Source organism: Chinchilla lanigera, unplaced genomic scaffold (genome assembly GCF_000276665.1).
Source record: "Chinchilla lanigera isolate Chin_1 unplaced genomic scaffold, ChiLan1.0 scaffold00002, whole genome shotgun sequence".
In the NCBI taxonomy this organism is placed as follows: Eukaryota; Metazoa; Chordata; class Mammalia; order Rodentia; family Chinchillidae; genus Chinchilla; species Chinchilla lanigera.
The window spans coordinates 8,268,268-8,274,267 of record NW_004955403.1 but is presented as its reverse complement, the minus strand read 5'-3'; positions in this window follow the sequence as shown (position 1 = coordinate 8,274,267).

Here is a 6,000-nt window from a genome sequence, read left to right as displayed (position 1 = left end):
TGTCGCTTTTCCAGGCTCGAGTGCCCGCCCCGCCTGCCCGCCCTCGGCCCCTGCAGTCCTCCCGCTGGAGGCCACATGCGGCTGGCAGGGTGATCTCAGGTCCTGGGGTAGCTCCTCCGGGCGATTGTGGAGCCGCCGGGGCCACCGGAAATAAGAGTTTCGCAAAGGAGATTAAGAGCGGTGGGCGTCCTGTGGCCCAGAAGACGAGGCACGCAGCTCCGAGCACCTGTGCCGCGCGCTGGGCCTGCCCGCTGCCTTCGTGAGATGGACAGATGTGTCAAAAATAAAGTCACATAGCCAACATGAAACGTGACGCAGAATCAGAAAAGTCTTGAGTTAACACAGGTGTTTTTTTTTTTTTTTACTTGCGATAGAATGGTGACTCATCCTGTATGTATATAGCACAGTAATCAGGTCGGTCTGCAAATTGATCTTAAAATGAGAGGTAGTGTCATTGAGTATACACGGACCCAAACCCTTTTTTTTTTTTTTAACCCACTCTGGGTCAACGTTTACTGGTCTGGTTTCTTTATGCCTTCCTATTTTTCAGACTTGATACTGACACGGTGTAACCTAGTTTTGCTTTCTTTTCACTTCTGTGACCGTGTCCAGCCCTAGGGTGCTTTAAACTGAAAATGTGAGTTTTATAATTTCAGTCTCAGGCCTACTTGATGTTTCCTTGAAGTTGAGACCCTCCAAAAGCATTTCTGAAGTTGTGTCCCCAGACTGAAGAATGTCATTTAAAAAACAACAATCAGTTGGTAATGGGCAAAATTTGTGGTATTCCTGATAGTTTGTGGTATTCCTGATAGTGCAAAGTAGCCTCCTGACCATGGGCATCTTACTTACATATTGGATTAGATGGCTCTAATTAGGTGGCTCAAGTCTAAGAACCTAGACTTTGGTTAAACTTGCACCTATTGGTAGTGTTTTAGAGACTAGAATTTGACCTTAATTTCATCTGAGACTCATTTTCACTTAAAAATCATCTGGTTTAACAAGCCTGTAAGGAGTCTAAATACATGTGCCCAGAAGTAACAAATGCAAATGCAGTTAGAACCATTTAAAAATTATCCTAAAGTACTATGGGATGAGAATTACTTTTTATTAAAGTATGTGTGCTTCAGTGGCTCTAGTTCTCCCACGTGCTTTCCTTGTTTCCAGAAGTTTCTGGTTTCATGGCTTTCTTAAGGCAGTAGCTTTGAAACACTGTTTTTGGCTAATATCTCATCTTGTTTGCCCTCCTTCCCTGCCCCTGTCTCAGAAAACACCAAATAAAAATGTAGGAAGGCAATTCCAGATCTCAGATGTCCTGAGTTTAAATGCCAATAAGATAACTTTGTTTACCTTAGATCAAGGGAGAAGTTTATCGTGTGTGTGTGTGTGTGTGTGTGTGTGTGTGTGTGTGTGTATGAGCATGTGTGTCTCACCAAAATTTGACTTACAGATAGGTTCAGAAACCATTCCAAAGGATGGTAATCCACCAACATGCAGAGTGAATGGAGAACACTGCCCTCAGGGTTGAGAAGAAGACATTTAAGTGTGGTTAAAGTTTCTATTTCTTGAATCACTAATGTCTAACTGTAGCTTTCCTCTTTTGACTGCTTCCATTTTGCCTTGTGTGACCAGGTCTCTTATTCTGGGAGGTGAGCTCCCATTTGATCCTGTTATCCTTCCCACGTGTAGGTCATGCTGAGCACCGCCTGCAGTGCCCTCTCTGCACTCTGACAGAGGTGAGAGTATGACTAAACGAAGTAGCCACGTGGAAACTGAGTGAGATGGCATTTTTGAGATGGCGTTTTGTGAAGGACTTAGAACAATGTTTGGCGTGTGTTAAAAGCTACCTGTTTATTCCATAAATGAGGATAAAAATTTCTTCACTTATTGAAAGCTTTCAAGGACATTGGCCTTTGAATTTCAGGCTCATACATGAGAACTTTTTAGTTCCCAGGAAAAATTTCTCTTGAAATCAGTGTACATCTGTCTTGTATGAAACTATGATTCTTATTGTTTACTTTTTTGCCTTGCTAAAAGATAAGATCAAAGTGAATTTAATACCTAACCACAACTTCAGTAGTTCATGTGCAATTTGTTTTTTTCCTTTGCTTGGTGCTGACTTAATCTCATTGTAGGAGTTGGAATTTAAACCAGTTACTTAGCTTCTTCCCATGAGCTCTTTGAACCCTTGTCACCCTAGACTGTACCATCTCCTTTATGCACCCGATTTACAGTGAGATTATGAGTGCCGTCTTAGAGAAAGGCGTAATGGTCTTTGCTCATTTTTCCCTCTAGTGGTCTAATTGAATTTTACCACCATTCGTTCCATCACTTAGAAAAAAACAAACCTTCGTGGCTTTCCCCATTTTGTTCTTTCTGCTTTCCTGGGCCTCCTGGGGTGTCCTCACAGGGTGCACCCTGATGCTGAGGCCTCTGCTCCTTTCCCTTTTAACCTTTCCCACTTCTCAAGGGCACAACCCTTCTTCCAGCTTCTTTCCCCTTTGTGTAGGTAAAATACCTCAGCTCTTAATCTAGCACTGTTCCACGTGCATCTCTCTGAACCTAATGACTTCAAATTTAAAATTTGTGCCCCTGCTAATTCAGTGTATTTTCTATAATGTTATGAGATGATGATTTAGAATTTCAATTTAGAATATTCTCTTCGCAGAAAAGCAACGTGAACTGGTATCAATAGTAGCATAGCCGGTTCACGAACAGTATTGTAGCATTCGGGAGCCTTGATGAACCTGAATGCTAATGCTTGCCTTAGGTGGGCACTTTAATCAAACTTTTACCTTTGCTGTCAAGCATGCCAGGTTAATTCTCTAAAGGCCATGAGTGTATGTCCTATCTCAGTGAAGGATCTTTGGGAAAGGGCAGAGGAAGAGGGATGCAGAACCATTGTTAAATTACCCGTTTTTTGCACGTTTTATTTTTTAATTAGAAAGGAAAGGATCATATGTAACAGGGAGTAAGCTGAAAAATACCAGAACATGTGTGATCTTTACAAAATAGGTAATTCTAGTACTAAAAGGATTTTGTTAAAACAAGACGCATTTTTTCCCTGTGGGATTGGCAGGTTTTAGATTAGGTGACTTAAAGGGAGGAAAAGTAGTATCTCTGTTGTAGCCAGTAGCGGTATAAATTAGTTCAGGTATTTGGAAAGGCAGTTTAGTAGTATCTGTTAAAAGCTGCCTACCTAGCCTGACACAGCGGTACATGTCTATAATCCCAGGAACTTTGGAGGCTGAGGGTGGCAGGAGGATTGGAACTTGGAGGCCAGCCTGGGTAACTAAGGGGGACCTGTCTCAAGGAAAAAAAAAGGTAGAGAGGCCATGGGTCAATTCCCAGTACCACAAAACAAAGCAGCCTACCTATTATGCATTATATATTTGCACATCAAGGTCAGGAAGCATAATTTAGAATATATTAAAATTTAAAAGTAAAAATGCAAACAAAATGATTTGAGCTAGCTTCAGATAGTATGGGTTTATATTTTGGTGGTGAAGGGCCAAGAAAATTGCTTTGTATATTGTGAGAAATACATTTATATTGTATATTGTGGAAATAAATTTCCATACTTAATGCCTTTCAGCAGGTGTTGGATTGGCTCCGTAGAACAGTATTGATAATGAAGTTGAGACACTATATTTTGGCAGATATAGATAATATATTTTGGAATTGAAAAACACAACCTGTTTGGAAAGAGGCGGCAAATGCTTTTATGATCATTCTATATTGCATTTGCCGACTTAGTATATAAAAGTAAACATTTACAGTTCACTAAAGTCATGATTGAAAGTCATCTAATTTTTTTATTTGAGCTTCTTAGTCCCTCAGTTGTTTCATTTGTGTTTATCTCAGTATTAAAACATTCTTAGTTCATGGTTATCATTGAGGTTTTTTTTTTTATTGTTTTTTGTAATGCTGAGGATCTAACCCAGGGTCTCACACAAGCAAAACATACATCCTACCACTGATCTCTAGCCCATTACTTTTGTTTTGATGGTAAATGACAATATCAGTAACTGTGTCATTATTATTTACATTGAACCATGTGCATTTATTAGCCATTGATATATATGCACATGGTCTAGAATTGACAAACAGAATGCTACTAGTTTTATTGATACTTAAAGTTCACTGCAAGAGCAAAAGTTAGATCCAGAAATTTAGTCTGACTTTTTAGCTTCTTGTTCCCAGACTTTATTGTTTATAGCGATACCTGCCTTCCTTAAAATTAACTGAGGAAATGACTACCACATAGGATTTAACCTTTTTTATGAGGCAATAATATGTAGGGAAAAAAGAGAAGGAAATATTCTTTTAGTTTGAAAAAGGTAAATGTCACTGTGAAGAGAAAATTTCAGGAGATATTTGTGCATTTTGAAAAATTTTTTGAAAGAAATTGGGAAAAAGCTGTACTGTATTATATTTGAAGTGAAGAAAACTTATGCTTATAGAAACTGAAAGTCAAATTGTAGGATTTTCATTCCTTAAGGAGCTCAGTCATGTAAATCGTATATAACCCCAAGTTAAGTTTTATAGTAACCTGTACCTTTTCACCATTTAAGTCATTTGCTTTTAAGAGACATGCTTAAGAAAGTTGAGGGGGCAGATATATTTATAAAAATGGTTACTAGTTCATTGGTGTTTCTCGGTGCGGTGTACATAGTTTTCAGGTAAACACACTGCTCTTCCAGTTTCGCCCTGGAATGAGATTTGCTAAATTTAAATTGCTTCAGTTATAAAAGTGTCTGTGGCTGACCTCTGTGTGGCAATTTTCTGACCTCCAGCAAGGTGGAGGTAAAATGTCCACTTGTGCCGTGGCTTCCTCTGGGAAGTACCCTCTGCCACCCTCGGCTTCGTATGTGGCACTCGTTGCTTACTGATCTGCAGAAATATTTATAGTGAAAGGCCTGCTATCAAAACAGAGCTGTTGGCTTTACATAACGGTTAAAAAGTTGAGAGCTTTCAGGATTTGGAAACACATTTTTGTCTGCTCATCCTGATGCAGGCTTCTGTTAAAAGAAGATGCATTTTTCCCTGTGGGATTGGCAGGTGTTAGATCAGGACATTTAAACTTGTCATCTTGATATTTTGAGTGACAGGTGCTTTGATTTTTGGTAGGAGTGATTAAAGGAGTACAAACTTTCTGAAGACCAGTTTTTTAAGTTGCATGAAGAAGTCATAAATTAGTCATACTTTTCTAGGAATCTAGGTTAGCAAAATAAATTAAAAGTATAGAAAGATTTATTCCCTAATATTTTTGGTACAGTGTTCCACACATGAGGGAAAAATGGAAAAAATGTATGTTCAACTTCAGTAAGATGGTTAGGTAAATTATGATGTGATTCACGTGTGATTCTCTTATTTAGCTATTTCAAATGTATACAGATACTTTTTAGGAATAGAAGTAAATGGAATGTTATGTCAAAAGTTAGAATACAAAATTTCCTGTGACGTATGCTGTCAAATGATCTTAAGCTTTTCAGCCAAAGTTTAGAGAAAGTAACAGAAGGACGTAGGCCAGAATGACATGAGCAGTAGTGGCTTATAGGAGTGGGTACTGTTTTTCCTGCTTCCTTCTAGTTAGATTTCAGATTTCCCATTGTAAGTAGCAAACTTCTAAAGCAGTGCAAAATGTATAACTTCTAAATCAAAAGAACTTCATCTTTTAAATTTTCAAGTTGTATTTGCTGCCTAGTATGCTACCCTGATGTCCTGTTTCTGGTTGTATAAAAATAATAAGCACTATTACATTGAAAAAATTATGTAAGAAGATCAAGAATCTTTTATAATTCCTGTTGTCACTATTATTCTCAAAGGTCAAACTTTTAAAATTCTAAACTATTATTGGTAGAAGTCTCCTTAGGAAATGTTGCATCTTTCTCTGTCATATGAAATCATTATAATGACTAGAGTTTAACATTTCTTGTTCAACTTCTGTTTACTATAAGGAAGCATTACTGTCTGATACTATGATACAATAATGCTCTAAAC